The 15,397-nt window shown below is 38.2% G+C and overlaps 1 pseudogene; it reads left to right on the top strand.

The window, feature by feature from the left end:
* The first annotated feature begins 4,516 nt into the window (after positions 1-4,516).
* LOC110887389 lies at positions 4,517-10,527 on the top strand (annotated as a pseudogene).
* Positions 10,528-15,397: the final 4,870 nt, after the last annotated feature.

Here is a 15,397-nt window from a genome sequence, read left to right as displayed (position 1 = left end):
TCAAAATTTATATTTATTATATGTGATGCAAGTAATATGAAACACATAAAATAATTCAAGATTTATAATCGTCATGTCCTTCAAACACTACTAACCTCAACAATAACATATTTATTTTTAAAAACTCATTCAAGTTTATATAAATTGAAACCCTTCTTTTTTTCAAAGAACTCGATCAACTCCATTATTATCTTAAAGCCTTTCATTTTCTATCGTCAAACCTATATAACACATGGTTCTATAACCTAGTTTAGGTTTTATAACACTTCAGGTAAGTTTATGATGAATGGATCTAATGTATATAGACATAAAACTGGGACTAGATACATTAACTTTTGAAAGCACTGTGACTAGATACGTTAACTGTTTTTTTGTAAAGTTAGATACATTAACTTTTGAAAGCATTTCTCCACCATAAAAAGCTACTTGGTATTTTCATAAACTTTCGCTAGATTTATTAAACTATTAGCAAGTCCGTTTCTACGTTTCTGGAGACCCTAAGCAAACTATGAAGTGGGGGCCCTAATTTCACCTATATACTCTCCTTCAATCCCGGCGCCATGGGTGATTATCCTTACTTTTTTCGGCTAGTGATAGCCGATAGCCCAGAAATTGAAAGCAGGTTGCGATGGAAAGTGGGAACGATGATTGCGGCTGTATTTATAGACTTTAGGCCGCTAAATAATGATAATTCGGTCGATGGTGGTTGTGTTGTAATAGCTGGAAATCAAGGCGAAATGGGCTTTAAAACATGCTCTTTTTTGCTAAAGAATATTTATTTTGGACTCCTATAAAAACTTTCTAAAAATTTGGAGGCCCTAATTTTTTAGTAGCCCTTGACCCGTGCTTAGGTTGCCAAGCATATTGAGCCTACCCTAACTATTTGTTGTAATTAAAATTTCCAATGTCCCAATATTAGTTTTCAAATAATATTTGTTTGTGGGACTTACGTTTATGATCATTTGTCTTTGTATGTCTAGTTAAATCATATAAAAAGAATCAAATGATGTTTTCGGTTTATCATTTATGAATCTTGTACTTACACTTGAAATTTTATCGTTCTTGATCTCGACTTATCAATCTTGATTGTGTGTATCAAGGTCGATTCATTAGACAAAAATATCCAGTGGTGTTGGACGCTTGATTCACATAGGAACATGGGTCTTGTTTTGTTTCTATCCTCTTAATTTGTCTGGCCATCGGACGATCTATGCACACTACAACTATGACATCGACTATGGTACTTAGGTAGCGTTCGTTTCATGGAATGGAATGTAATGGAGTTAGGAAGTTTTTCTTTGTAAAATTGAGGGGAGGGAGGAATTTGAAATCCAATGAATTTCTTTAATCAATGAAATTTGTGACTATTTCAATATTCCTTAGAAATCCTTCACTCTAATGAAGGAATGGAATGAAATGTTGAAATAGTCACAAATTTCATTGATTAAAGAAATTCATTGGATTTCAAATTCCTCCCTTTCCAAACCAAGATCAATTTTACAAAGAAAAGCTTCCCAATTCCATCCTATTCCATTCCATGAAACGAACGCTACCTTAGTAGTCCTTCTGGTCTTACTTTGAGTTGAACTTTGGATGGTCGATGCATGGTCAAGTTGTAGGATCAACCGAAGACTACTTGGTTAAAGTTTGAGCAAATTAGTTGCGAATGGACCATTAAATGGTGGTCAATCCACCAATCGACCGTGGGACTTTTGTGTACTTTACATGAAGTCTTCTTTTGAGCCCATATATTTTGCCATTATCATACAACTTTTTGCTTACAACATCATTATTAGGATAAATTACTAACATAAAATCGTTTGTAAGTAACATTATATTGCATCCTTTCGTTTTTATCATCATAGAGAATTTGTGCATTTGTAATAATGATAGGTGTATGCACTAAGAGAGTTGCTCAAGGAAATCTTCGTGTATAATTCACATTGACAATTTGACAAACGATCAAATTGATGATATCCTTACAAAGTGGTGACAAACTCATGTCCTTAGCTTGCAATGAATGTTAAACCATTTATGTAGTTATCGTATTTAGAAGGTATCCTTTTCAGATCTCGGGCTAAAGAAAGCCCAAATTTAGTCTAGTGGCATCTTGGGGGTGTTATAAGGCTTTGGGATCAATAGGTTGGGTTCGATTCCCACAAGGGGTTTTTTCCCATATTTATTAGTTTCCTCCTGAATTTGTGTATAGTAGTGATTGCCTAGTGGAGATGGATATGATCGGGTGGTTCTGCTCAGTGGCGGATCTTGCCCGTTGAACCTGCCAGGGCCGAAAGACACCGACACTAAAATTAGCAATACGGCCGAAAAACTTGCCAGGGCCGTGGCCCTGCCACGACTCCACTAAGATCCGCCCCTGGTTCTGCTGGTGGCACGATGATACTTCAGTGGTCCGTCAGTGATCCAAATTTGTGGTAAAAAAAAATCAACTAAATCTCTAGAAGAATTGTTTCAAAATACAATGAGGGTATATTTGGCATGAAGCTTTTAGGAGCTTTTAGGAGCTTCTAGCTTAAAGCTTTTAAGAAAAAGCTCCTACTTAATAAAAAGTCTTGTTTGTTTGAAGGAGCTTTAAGCTTTTAGGTTCGGAGCTTGAAACTTTTGGTTGAACGCTACTACTAGTAGCGTTTAGAATGAGCTACGCTTTTAGGGAAAAATGACTATTTTAACCTCTCAAAATAAGAAACTTTTTAATGCACCAACTTTCTAAATTTTTAGTTATGTCCATTTTGGTAATTTTATACATTTTATTAAAAGCTTCAGCTACTCTACCAAACACCAAATATATCTAAAAAGCTACAGCTACTAGCTACCAGCTTCCAGCTACCAGCCACCAGCTAGTTTTGCCAAACATACCCTGAATCTTCAATATTTTTCACCCTTTCTATAGCCGTCATCTAACAACAAATAAAGATCATAGAATTTACACAAACTACGTACAGAAAAATGTTTTTGAAACACAGTTCAATTACTACAATGTATGAAAAGGTCAAATGTAACACAAGTTATTTAAACTGAAAGCCAACCGTCATAAGCCTACAAAATCTCGATTTAACTTCAAAAAATAAAGCTAGAAGGACTCGAACCCGCGTCCCCAATATAACGAAAGGCACGCTCAACCATTTGAGTTGCATCTATAATATTGTTTTCTCTTGTTGGGCCCCCAATAATTTTAGACTTTGTGCGGTTGCACACCCTTTAATATGGGCCTGCAGCCTGTTGAGAACAAATGAGTGGGTTGCTTACATTAGAAGTAATGGTTGTGAGTGATTATGAGTGAAAAAGAGATAAAATGTTATTATTCATCTATAAAAAATATATAAGAAATCATTTTTTTAAATTTCGAGCCCTCCGAAAGACTAGGTCTCCGGTTGGTTGCCGGATCCGCCCAGCCTCAAAACCGGCCCTGAAACTCCCTGGAATTCGATGCCTTAAGTTAACCTATTACAAAGACAATACATATTACTTGGGGGTTGAAAGTGATAATGAAGCCGACATATAAATACTCACGAATGGACTTTAGATCCCTCATCCAAATTAGCCCAAGAACTACTACGAAAAGAGAAAAAAGCCCATCTGCAAAATATCCAATTACGTCTTTATTTGGAAAAGATTCACTTTGATCTCCCATTTTATTGGAGTCAATTATTTATTTGTTTGTTTATTATTTATGTCTTCCCGTTTATTCAAATTTTAAAATAAGTACCTTAGGATGCAAGCAGTGGCGGACTTATAGTACAAATAGGGGTAGCACGGGCTACCCCTCAACCCCGTCTCCGTGGTGTAAAAATACCCCTTAACTTCATTTCTGTAGTGTAAAAATCAGAGCTGGCCTTGGGGTGGGCGGGGAGGACCATTGGCCAGGGCCCGATATTTCGGAGGGCACGCTATTTCTAGAAAAAAAAACCCGATATGTATATGTAAAAATTTCTTTTTTAATAGGGTATACCTATACAAACACCAATATACGCTCACTTACAAAATTATTCTTATACTTTAGATTAGTTATTAGCCAATTGACATTAGGTTTAGATCTTTATTGAGTTCAATACCCAATTTCGTTAATGCCTAAGGGCACGTTTTTGAAGCTCGAACAGGGTACACAAATTCTTAGGACCGGCCCTGGTAAAAATACCTCTCAACTCCGTTTCTGTTATATAAAGGATACCCCTGATCATAAAAAAAATTAGAATACCCCTAACTTTTTAGGCTAGTTCCGCCACTGATGCAAGTTACGTTAAATATTAAATATATATATGTAACCTTGTTTAGTTCGATTTGTTCATATTATCCATCACCTTAGCCATCAACAAGAGTCTCTTTCTAGCGATTCCTAACGCGAAAAAGGTTCAATCTCAGTAGTAATATTATTTTACTTCTTTTTTTTTTTATGCATTGGCCATGAGTAAGAGTAAGACATCTGAAACTTGCTACTTGATTCAGGTTGTGTTAAATTTACTGTTTGCGATTTCGAATGATGCAACATCCGTCAAGAACAGTGAATATGACTCGGAAAAAACTAATGGAGCAGGACTTGAGCAAGCTGGATGTAGCCTTGCTACATCCGCTTACTCCGGAGGTTATATCTCGCCAGGCTACCATTAATATTGGTAAATATTTTTGTTGGGTCTAATTTGCTCATCTATCAATGTCTATCTTTGTGTACATGTGAATCTTACATTGTTCGTCTAAGCTTATTAGGCTGGTGGGTGTAGAGGTGTTGGTGATGGAGCATCGCCGAGGAGCCATCACCTCACCCAAGTGATGGCCTAAGGTGTGGGTGATAAGCCTCCCTCGTATTTTTATTAATTAATTTAAATGCTAAAATTAATAAGATAACTTACATTACATTAAAAAAAACCTAAACTTAAAAAAAAACTTAACTTAAAAACTTAAAAACAAAATACAAGATTGCCTAAATTTAAAAAAACTAAGAACTCCATTTTTATGGATGAGTTGGTCTAAACAAATGGGTATGAAAATATGTATATATAGTGATAAAATATAATTTATTAAAAAAAAAAAAAAAAAAAACTATCCGCTGTAACGGCTATATTTAACTAAAGGGGCTTGTCACTTTCGTGGGTGAAGCAATGGAGGGGACCAGGAGGGGGGCGGTGCAGCCGGTCCTTGGCAGGCCTCGACGACGGCTCCCATATCCACCAGCCTGATGTTAACCAACCTTAACCCAAAAAAGTTAACAAAATAAATATTGATCTTTTTGTTGGTTCAGGCCAAGAAAACACACACTATTTGGGACTCTTTTTTGTTTATATGACACTAAATGATTTACACTCACTAAATGTTGAACCGTAACCTGTTGACCCGTTTGACTCTCTGACCTGTGACTGGTGAATAAACCGATTAACCCAACACTTTTAGTTTCATACGAAAATAGACAAAAGCATCTCAGACGGCTAATATTTAACCCACGTTACATGTGGCATCTTTTTATTTGCTTCAAATAATAACAAAATAAACATTGACTTTTAGTTTCATACCAAAGTCGACAAAAGGTCTTAGACAACTAAAATTTAACCCACACTTTATACGTTTCAAGGCTAAAATTTAGCGGACGCTTTTTTACATGACGGGCTAAAAAGTGTGTATTTTGATTGTTTTTTGTGGACCCACTACACTTTTTTAATTAGTATTTTTGTGGACCCGGTCGCACTTTTCAATGTATTTTGTGTTGGCAAAAATTTACCCCACCCTTTACTATCTTAGCCGACGGTGCTTATTTGTTATCTCCTGATTGGTTTTATTAGATACGTTTATTTTTGCAACCGCTAATATTCAATGTTTATTTTCTGTGTGTTTAAAAGGTACTATTGGTCATGTGGCTCATGGCAAGTCAACAGTTGTAAGAGCAATATCTGGTGTACAGGTATGAGAAGCTAGTTGTATAGTATGAAAAGCGTTTAAATAACCTCAACTGTCACCATTTATTTCAGACTGTTCGGTTCAAAAACGAGTTGGAACGTAACATTACTATTAAACTTGGGTACGCCAATGCGAAGATATACAAATGTGAAGACGAAAGGTGCCCTGCACCCGTGTGTTACAAGTAAGCATACAAAGAAAGCTATATTATTGTAGCGTCGCATTTAGTATCACCTAGCAGCTAGCGCGTTATTAATAAAAATGTTTATCGAATTTTCGCAGGGCCTATGGAAGTGAAAAAGAAGATAGCCCTCCTTGTAATGCGCCTGGATTTGAAAACAACAAGATGAAATTGATGCGGCACGTATCGTTTGTTGACTGTCCGGTAAGCATTCAATGAAGAGTTAATCATAATGGTTCGGGTAAAATTGTGGGACGAGATAAACGGAAGGAAAAGATAAAGATAAAGATGGGTGAGATGATAAAGAGAATAAAATAATAAATATTAGTTTGGTGTTTGGAGATCAGGGGCGCAGCTTAAGTAGGGTGGGAGGGGGCGGCTGACCCCCCGAACTTTTCGCTCAGTAGTGGAGAGTATGTAGTTTTCGTATAGAAATTTTTGGGTAAATACGTTTTCGACCCCCCCGGTTCTATAGAAATTTTTTGGTGTATACGTTTTCGAAGCCCCCCCCCCCCCCCGGGTCGGAAATCTCAAGCTTCGCCACTGTTGGAGATAATTATTAGTTTGAATTAATAGGTTTATCTAGTTATTTAATATATTGGTAAATTAAGTGTTAGAGTTCGTATTGGTTTAAGATAGCTTGTTTAGTAAGTAATTAGTTTAGTATAAATAGATGGGTTAGGTTATATAATTATTTGGAAGTTTTGCTTTGTTATTTATAATATATAAAAAGTGTCGTGAGGATTTCTCACAAAACCATTGTGTTGCTGCGTTTTTGATCCGGTTGATTCCAACATTCAACACGTCTTACAAATTATTTTCGAACCATTTTATGTAAGGGTGCAAACGAGCCGAGCCAAGCTTCATTAACTTATGAGAGCTTGAGCTTTGTTTTCGAAGCTCGGGCTCGGCTCATTTGTTATCTATTAGTTAATATAAATAATAGACTCGTTTAGGCTCATGAGCTCAATAAGTGAAGCTTGGGCTCGCCTGGTTTACTAAACAACTTTAAATAAGGGGTAAATTATTAAATATTAACTAAACTAATATTATACTAAGGCTCGACGAGCATGACGATCTTCACATGCCAGGCTTGAGCTCGGGCTCGATTATAAACGAGGTTTGTTTTAAGCTCAAGCTCAGCTTGCTTCGAGCCGATCTAGAGCAGCTCGATTAATATTTCTTTTTGTTGTATTCACAGGGGCATGATTTTCTAATGGCCACTATGCTTAACGGAGCAGCAATCATGGACGGAGCGTTACTTCTGATAGCGGCAAATGAAAGTTCGCTCCAACCGCAAACTTTCAAGCACTTGGCTGCTGTCGAGATTATGAAGCTAAAACATATTATCATTCTTCAAAATTTAAGGTTGATCTTGTTCAAGAAAGTGTCGCCATTAACCAACATGACACGATTCAGAAATTTATCCAGGTTGGTTATTTCTATGATCCCTTTTGTTCATTACATTATTGAAAGTATAAACTAAATATATATGTTTAAGTCTAGTATGTAGATATGTAAAGTCTAGGGGTCTGTATGTACTTATTTCAAAGTCAATCATATTATGACATGACCCGCTAACCTGACCTGAACCCGACGCAAAAAAAAAAAAAAAAGTTTTGGTCGACTAACACGACCCGTTTAAGAAAAACGGGCCGGTTCGGGTTGACCCGTTTAACTGGTTAGAAAAAAAAACTTTTACATTTTTGTTTTTTCCGTTTCTATCAGTCATAACTCATAAGTCATAATAATGTTAGTTTTGACACATTATACTATTTACTTGTCACACTCATACTCATCACTAAACATGTTATCGATAATCCGCCTAAAACCAACAACTCACTTATAAATCGTCAACTTGTATGACTCGTTTAAAAATACGGGTTAAGCGGGTCGGGTTCGGGTTGACCCGAATTTATATGTGTGCAAGTTAGGGTTGAAATCTTTGACCCGAATAATAATATGGGTCGGGTTTGGGTTTAACATTTTAACCCACCAACCCGTAACCCGTCAACCCGACACAGTTGCTACCAATAATGTATGTATTGAACAATTTCACAAATTCATTATTGTTCTTTCACTTTCTTTTATGATTACCAACATACATGTAGTAAATATGAATAGAAAAAAACCCGTTTGACCCGAATCCGTTTTAAACATTACTTTTTTGTATCTAGTAGTTTTTTTAACGAAAGCGTTGATGATATGATATCAGGGAACGGTTGCTGAGGGTGCACCAGTGATCCCGGTCTCAGCTCAGCTCGGGTATAATATCGACGTGGTGTGTGAATACATTATCAAACGGATTCCCGTGCCAAAGAGAAACTTCATTTCACCTCCGAATATGATAATAATTCGTTCATTTGACGTTAACAAGCCCGGATCCGAGGTTGATAAGATTAGAGGTGGTGTCGCTGGTGGAAGTATCCTCCAGGTTTGTTCTTCTTTCATTTCGCATTTATGTTGGTTCTAATATTTTTGTCTCTAACTTTTCAAAAGTACACAGATGGTCCTGTGGTTTGCACTTTGTAACGTATTTAGTCCCCAGATTTTTCAAAAAGTACATGAATGGCCCATGTGGTTTGCAATTTGTAATGCATTTAGTCCCTAACTTGGACATGCTAAAACCTTTAGATTTGTTAGTTGGGGACTAAATGCGTTTAGGGGTGTAAACAAGCCCAGAGGCTCGAGAGCTACTCGTGATCCGCTTGGTTAAAAGCTCGAACGAGCCGAGCCTTAACGAGCCCGAGCCCGAGCTCGAGCCTGAAATATAGCTTGTTTTGTTATCGAGCCCGAGCTCGAGCCTGAAATACAAAGCTTGTTTAGGCTCGCGAGCCTAAACGAGCCCATACAAAATTTTAATTTTTTTTATATATAATATATTAATAATGATGATAACATTGATGAGCCGAGCTCGAGCCGAGCTTGGGCTCGTTTAAGCGATGTTGAAGTGAGCTCGAGCCAAGCTTTTAGCTCGTTTAAGGTTGTTCTCCAAATAGTTCGAGCCGAGTCGAGCCGAACTCGAGCTTTAGGTTTTACTCACAAGCCGAGCTCGAGCTCAAAGAAGCAGGCTCGAACCGAGCCGAGCTCGAGCTTCATAAAAACCTAACGAGCCGAGCTCGAGCCTGGTCAAGCTCGGGCTCGGCCTGGCTCGTTTACACCCCTAAATGCGTTACAAAGTGCAAACTACAGGGGCCATCCGTGTACTTTTGAAAAGTTGGGAGCAAGTACAAAATTTTAATAAACTATAGTGACCATCCGTGTACTTTACTCTAAAATGTAAATAGAAATCTAATATTGCTTTATAAAGGGTGTGTTGAAGGTAAACCAGGATATCGAGGTCCGTCCAGGGATCGTTGTTAAAGATAAAAGTGGTAACATCAAGTGCACCCCGATTTACTCAAGAATAGTGTCGTTGTACGCCGAACAGAATGAACTTCAGTTTGCTGTACCTGGAGGTCTTATCGGGGTTGGAACAACAATGGACCCGATGTTGACCCGTCGTGATCGGTTGGTGGGTCAAGTTCTTGGTGAAGTTGGGTCTCTTCCGGAGGTTTATGTTGAGCTTGAGGTAAGCACAGTTGTACTTGTACGATTTTTCATTCGTTTTTTTGGTCGGGTTGATATTTCATCGTTCTATTTAGAGTGGCGTTTTAACTCATTTACCTGAAAATGAAACGGGTTGATTTTGGGTTGTGTTTAATTATTTTAGAGTACACAACCCAAAATCTAAAGGTTTTAGCATGTCCAAGTTAGGGACTAAATGCGTTAAAAAGTGCAAACCACATGGACTATCTATGTACTTTTGGAAAAAAAAACTAGGGACTAAATGCGTTACAAAGTGCAAACCACAGGGACCATTTGTGTACTTTTGGTAAGCCAGGGACCAAATCCAAAATTTGGTCAACCACAGGGACCATCCGTGTACTTTACTCAAAAATCAGTAAAATATGTTTATAGGTCAACCCAACCCTTTGACCTCATAATGACCGGTTTTGACTTGACCCAAATCCGTTTGCGGCTTTTTGTAGGTGAGGTTTACTCTTATGCGTTGGCTGCTGGGTGTGAAGACAGAAGTAACGGAAAAGAGAGGCGAGGTATCAAAGTTGTTACAAGCGGAAATACTGATGCTGAACATAGGATCAATGTCGATGGGGGCGCGTGTTTTGGAAGTTAAGAAAGGTGTAACAAAACTACAGTTGACATCACCCGTGTGTACGAACATAGGTGAGAAGATTGCTTTGAGCAGGAGAGTGGAGAGGCATTGGCGGTTAATCGGTTGGGGAACAATTCAAGCTGGTTTGACTCTTGAGATCCCATCCCGGCCGATTTAGAGTTTTAGATACGTGTTTGAACAAATATTTTGCATGGTGTTTGTGGTCTGTGGAGAGGATCATAAACATGTACCTTATACATTTAAATGTTTTAATGATTGTCCTTTCAAATGTACTAGTCGGAAACCCGCGCGTTGCCACGGAGGTGACAATATGGGGCGTGAACATACCACCAACTTTCCATCAACACTTACCATCTACAATAACATGGCCGGCCCTGAGGGTGGGCGAGGAGGACCACCGGCCAGGGCCCGATATTTCGAGGGGCACGTTTTTTTTTTTCTGAAAAAAACCCGATATGTATATGTAAAATATTTTTAATAGAGTACACTCATACAAACACCAACATAGGTCCCCTTACAAAACTATTCTTATGGTTTAGATTAGTTATTAACCCCTTTGCCATTAGATTTACACCTTTAGTGAGCCCAATACCCAATTTCGTTAAAGCCTACGGACACATTTTTTCGAGCTATTGATCCCCTTAAATTTTCCATTGATAGAGTTAGCAAAGTATATACAGAAAAATCTATTATAATGTGGCAGTTATTTTTTTTTTTTATTTCATCAACACTTGAAATAACGTATATACACACAAGAAAATCACCAAAACATGTAGACATAATTAAGGACACTGTCCCACGGCAACTGATTTGGGATAGTTTGGAGGGTCGAGGGCTACCTAGGAAGTATATAGACATAATTAAGGACACTTACGATAGAACGGAAACTAGTGTTCGCACGCCTGTAGGGGATACAAACTTCTTTCCTGTGGAGGTAGGACTCCACCAAGGGTCTGCATTGAGCCCTTTTCTTTTTGCGGTGGTCTTGGATGAGTTGTCCAAGTTGATTCAGGAGACAGTTCCGTGGTGCATGCTTTTTGCAGACGATATTGTGTTGATTGCAGAAACCAAACAGTGCCTGAACGCGAGGGTAGAGGAGTGGCGAGTCGCTTTAGAGGGCAAGGGCCTAAGGATAAGTCGATCTAAGACTGAGTATCTCCACTGTGATTTCAGTGGTGTAGCCGATGACAGTGACATCCAAATCACCATTGAGGATCAATTGGTCCCGCAGGCAACTAAATTTAAATATTTGGGCTCGTTTGTACAAAGGGATGGTGACATAGATAGTGATGTTACCCATCGCATACAGGCTGGCTGGTGTAGATGGAGGGCAGCCAGAGGAGTATTGTGCGATAGGAGGTTCCCAACTAAACTAAAGGGGAAATTTTACAGGGTAGCAGTTAGGCCAGCTATGCTATATGGTACAGACTGTTGGGCTATCAAGAAGACGCAGGCACGCAAGATGGAGGTAGCAGAGATGAGGATGCTGAGGTGGATGTGTGGACACACGAGGTTGGATCGGATAAGAAATGAGGTTTTTAGGGAGAGATTAGGAGTGGCTAGTATATCGGACAAGATTAGGGAGGGGAGACTGAGATGGTTTGGGCATGTGAAGCGGAGGCAAACGACAGCACCAGTTAGAGTAGTGGAAACTCTTACTGTGGAGGGGAGGAGAGGAAGAGGCAGACCCAAACTGACATGGGAAGAGCAGATTAGGCATGATTTACTAGAGTTGCATCTTTCTGAGGACATGGTCCAAGATAGGACTTTGTGGAGGCGTAGAATTAGGGTTAAGGACTTCTAGAGGAAATTGCAGTACGGTCTTAGGTGTTTTTTTAGAGACGTAGGTTTTTCTTTTTCTTTAAGTGACTTTACCGGTGATTGACTTCTTATGTATATGCCCGAATGATATTGTATGCTATTATACATTATTTACATTATACTGTGTTACTCAGATCCCTTTCTTAGTATAGGTGAATTCTTTTATCTATATTCTATTTTTCTATATTCTTTGACTTGATGTGTTGGTTTGTTGTTCGTTTTGGAGCTGAGGGTCTCTTCTGGAAGCAGCCTCTCTATCCCTAGGGATAGAGGCAAGGTCTGTCTACATCCCACCCTCCCCAGACCCTATGAGTAGCTTTGCTATTTGTGGGATATACTGGGTAGGTTGTTGTATGTATATGTTATATACCTATATGTAGTACAATTTCATATAAATAGCCACGAAATAATGAGTATGTTATACCTACATGTTATGTAATACAATTTCTTATAAATAGCCATGGAATAAGCAACTTCATAGTCGTGTGTATCTGCTTTTACTCGTGATATGATTGTGTATCTGCTTTTACTCCCAATATGATTTGAAATAGCCGGCCCTGGGGTGGGCGGGGAGGACCACCGGTCAGGGCCCGATATTTCGCGGGGCACGTTTTTTATGAAAAAAACCCGATATATATATGTAAAATATTTTTTTAATAGGGTACATCCATACAAACACCAATATAGGCACCCTTACAAAACTACTCTTATGGTTTAGATTAGTTATTAACCCCTTTGGCATTAGGTTTAGACCTTTAGTGAGCCCAATACCCAATTTCGTGAAGACCCAAGGGCACATTTTTTGAGCTCGAACAGGGTACACGAATTCTCAGGGCCGGCCCTTTGAATACAATGAGCTTAAAGAAGATTAACATAATTGATTCATAGTAATACCCTTAGACCACACGGTGTGGGCGTGGAAAAGTGGCGTAGTGGCCTTTCTATGCCGGGAACACCACCCCTTGTGGTGGCGTGGTGGTGAGGGCGGGGAGTTTTCCACCGGCGTGTGGGGCATTTGGGTTGTGAGGTGGAGGCTCTTGATTGGTGGGGTGGATTTTGAGTGTGTTTTAATTGGTCGATGTTTATTTATAACACGATAAACACTACGATATAAACGCGTTTAACTTATTTTTAATAAAAACGCCACTAACCACGCCCCGTCCCACTCCTCCCGTGTTTGCACCACGCCACTTTTCTAACGCGTGCTGACGTGGCGTCCACATATTGCACAACGCCCCCTTTTCAAGCCCCGCACAGTCTTACTAAGAGTTTAAATAATATTTTGTAATAGACTTTAAATTCATGTATCCATAAAATGCCTTTGTGTCTTCCCGTATTAAACGTCCGGTCGTCCCCCATAACTCGTGACTTAAAAATAGACACATGACTTTTAAACGTATTACGTATAATAGATACTTGTATAGCATTGCGTCTCTACAACCTCAAATTAACATAAGGTAATTCTTGTTATATGCCTTTAACCCCCAAAATCATTTGTTTAGTTTTTATTTTTTAAAATGACAACTTATACACTCTCAAATATTACTATTAAACTACATATTTTTTGTCCACCATGGTTCATGGAGACTGAATCAGTGGCGGATCTAGCCTATTAATCAAGGGATCCAAAAAAAAAATTATCGCATACTCATACAATAAGGAAAAAAAACACGATAATAAATAAATGTAGTTCCACTACTTGATAAACCAAAGGACAAAACTATGTTTGGGTTAATTATTATACAAGTTTGAGGTTGTAAAAGGTTAATTATTATATAAGTTTGAGGTTGTAAAAGGTTTGGGCTTATAAAAAGTTGGGATTTTAATAATGTCAATTATTCTATTTTTCTGTCAAGAATATCATCGTATTTGTTCAGGTGTGTCCTTTATGTAAAACCGAAAAAACTTACACTACGAAGTCGGGGTTGAGCCGTAGCCCGTGCGACCCCTACGAACACATTACCTCTGCCCCTGGACTGAACCCCCGTCACTCCAAAAGAAAAGAAAAAACATCATCTAACACCTTGATACCGCTAGGCTAATGACTCTCTAGTATTTGTTTAAATTTATCTAGTAAATACAATAAAAAAAATCTTATGGGGTGTAATTATGATTTATATATAGTGTAGGGCGACAGTTTCCAAAATCAATAGAAAACTTGACCCTTAGCGGTATATATACACATTGTTTGTCTCTATGCATGCCACATGAAGCATCCGAACAATTTACTCTTTTACTCATGGTTGTAGAAATCTCTAATCGCTAGTCAGTCAGTGGGGTGGGGGCTAACGATTAATCGGGATTAACCGGGGATTAATCGGACATAATCGCGATTAATTGTAATTAATCAGAAATTAATCGAGATTAATCGGCGATTAATCGAGGATTAATTGGCGTCTAGTCGGGATTTTTACAACCATACTTTTACTTAAGAATGTTTCGACATAAACATATCAATATTATCGAAACCGGTATTTATTTTTATGATATTCGCTTTTATTTCAGTAGCTATAACAAGTGTTTGTAACGTAACAAACCAAACCAATACTGATCGAATTTCTACACATGTAGCGCAGGGTAATCCCACAAGTTATGATTTATATATAGCGTAGGGTGACATCTTTCCCCTTCAAAAATCAGTGGGAAACTTGATTCTTAATGGTATACATAATAATATCTGTCTCTATGCATGCCACAAGGAACATGCGAACAATTTACTCTTACTTAGAAACGACATTAACCAATACATGTATTAGTGTTATCGAAACCGATATCAACATTCATCTTTATAGTTTTCAATTCTATTTCAGTTGCTATAACGAGCGTTTATAGCATAACAAACTAAACAGATACCGATCGAATTCCCGCACACATAACGCAGGGTACTCCCACAAGTTATGATTTATACATAGCCTAGGGCGACATCCTTCCCCTACAAAAAATCAATGAGAAACTTGACCCTTAACGGTTAATACAAAAATATTTGTCTCTATGCATGCCACACGGAGCATCCGCATCCAAACAATGTACTCTTTTACTTAAAAGCGTCTCGACATTAACTATCAACATCGGTACCAGTAATCATCTTTGTAGTTTTCAATTTTGTTTAACTTGCTAGAGAAGTGTTTGTAACTTAACAAACTAAACTGATACCGATCGAATTCCCATATAAAAAGAAGTGTTTGTAACGTAACAAACCGAACTGATACCGATCGAATTCTCGCATCCGTCACACTCTAATCCCACAACCTATGATTTACATAAAGTGTAGGGCAACATTTTTCCCCTGCAAAACCGGTGGTAAACTTTCTAGACCC

The sequence above is a fragment of the Helianthus annuus genome, chromosome 11 (genome assembly GCF_002127325.2).
Source record: "Helianthus annuus cultivar XRQ/B chromosome 11, HanXRQr2.0-SUNRISE, whole genome shotgun sequence".
Taxonomy (NCBI): Eukaryota; Viridiplantae; Streptophyta; class Magnoliopsida; order Asterales; family Asteraceae; genus Helianthus; species Helianthus annuus.
The sequence above is the reverse complement of the archived record's forward strand: the minus strand, read 5'-3'. Positions and strand labels throughout refer to the sequence as shown.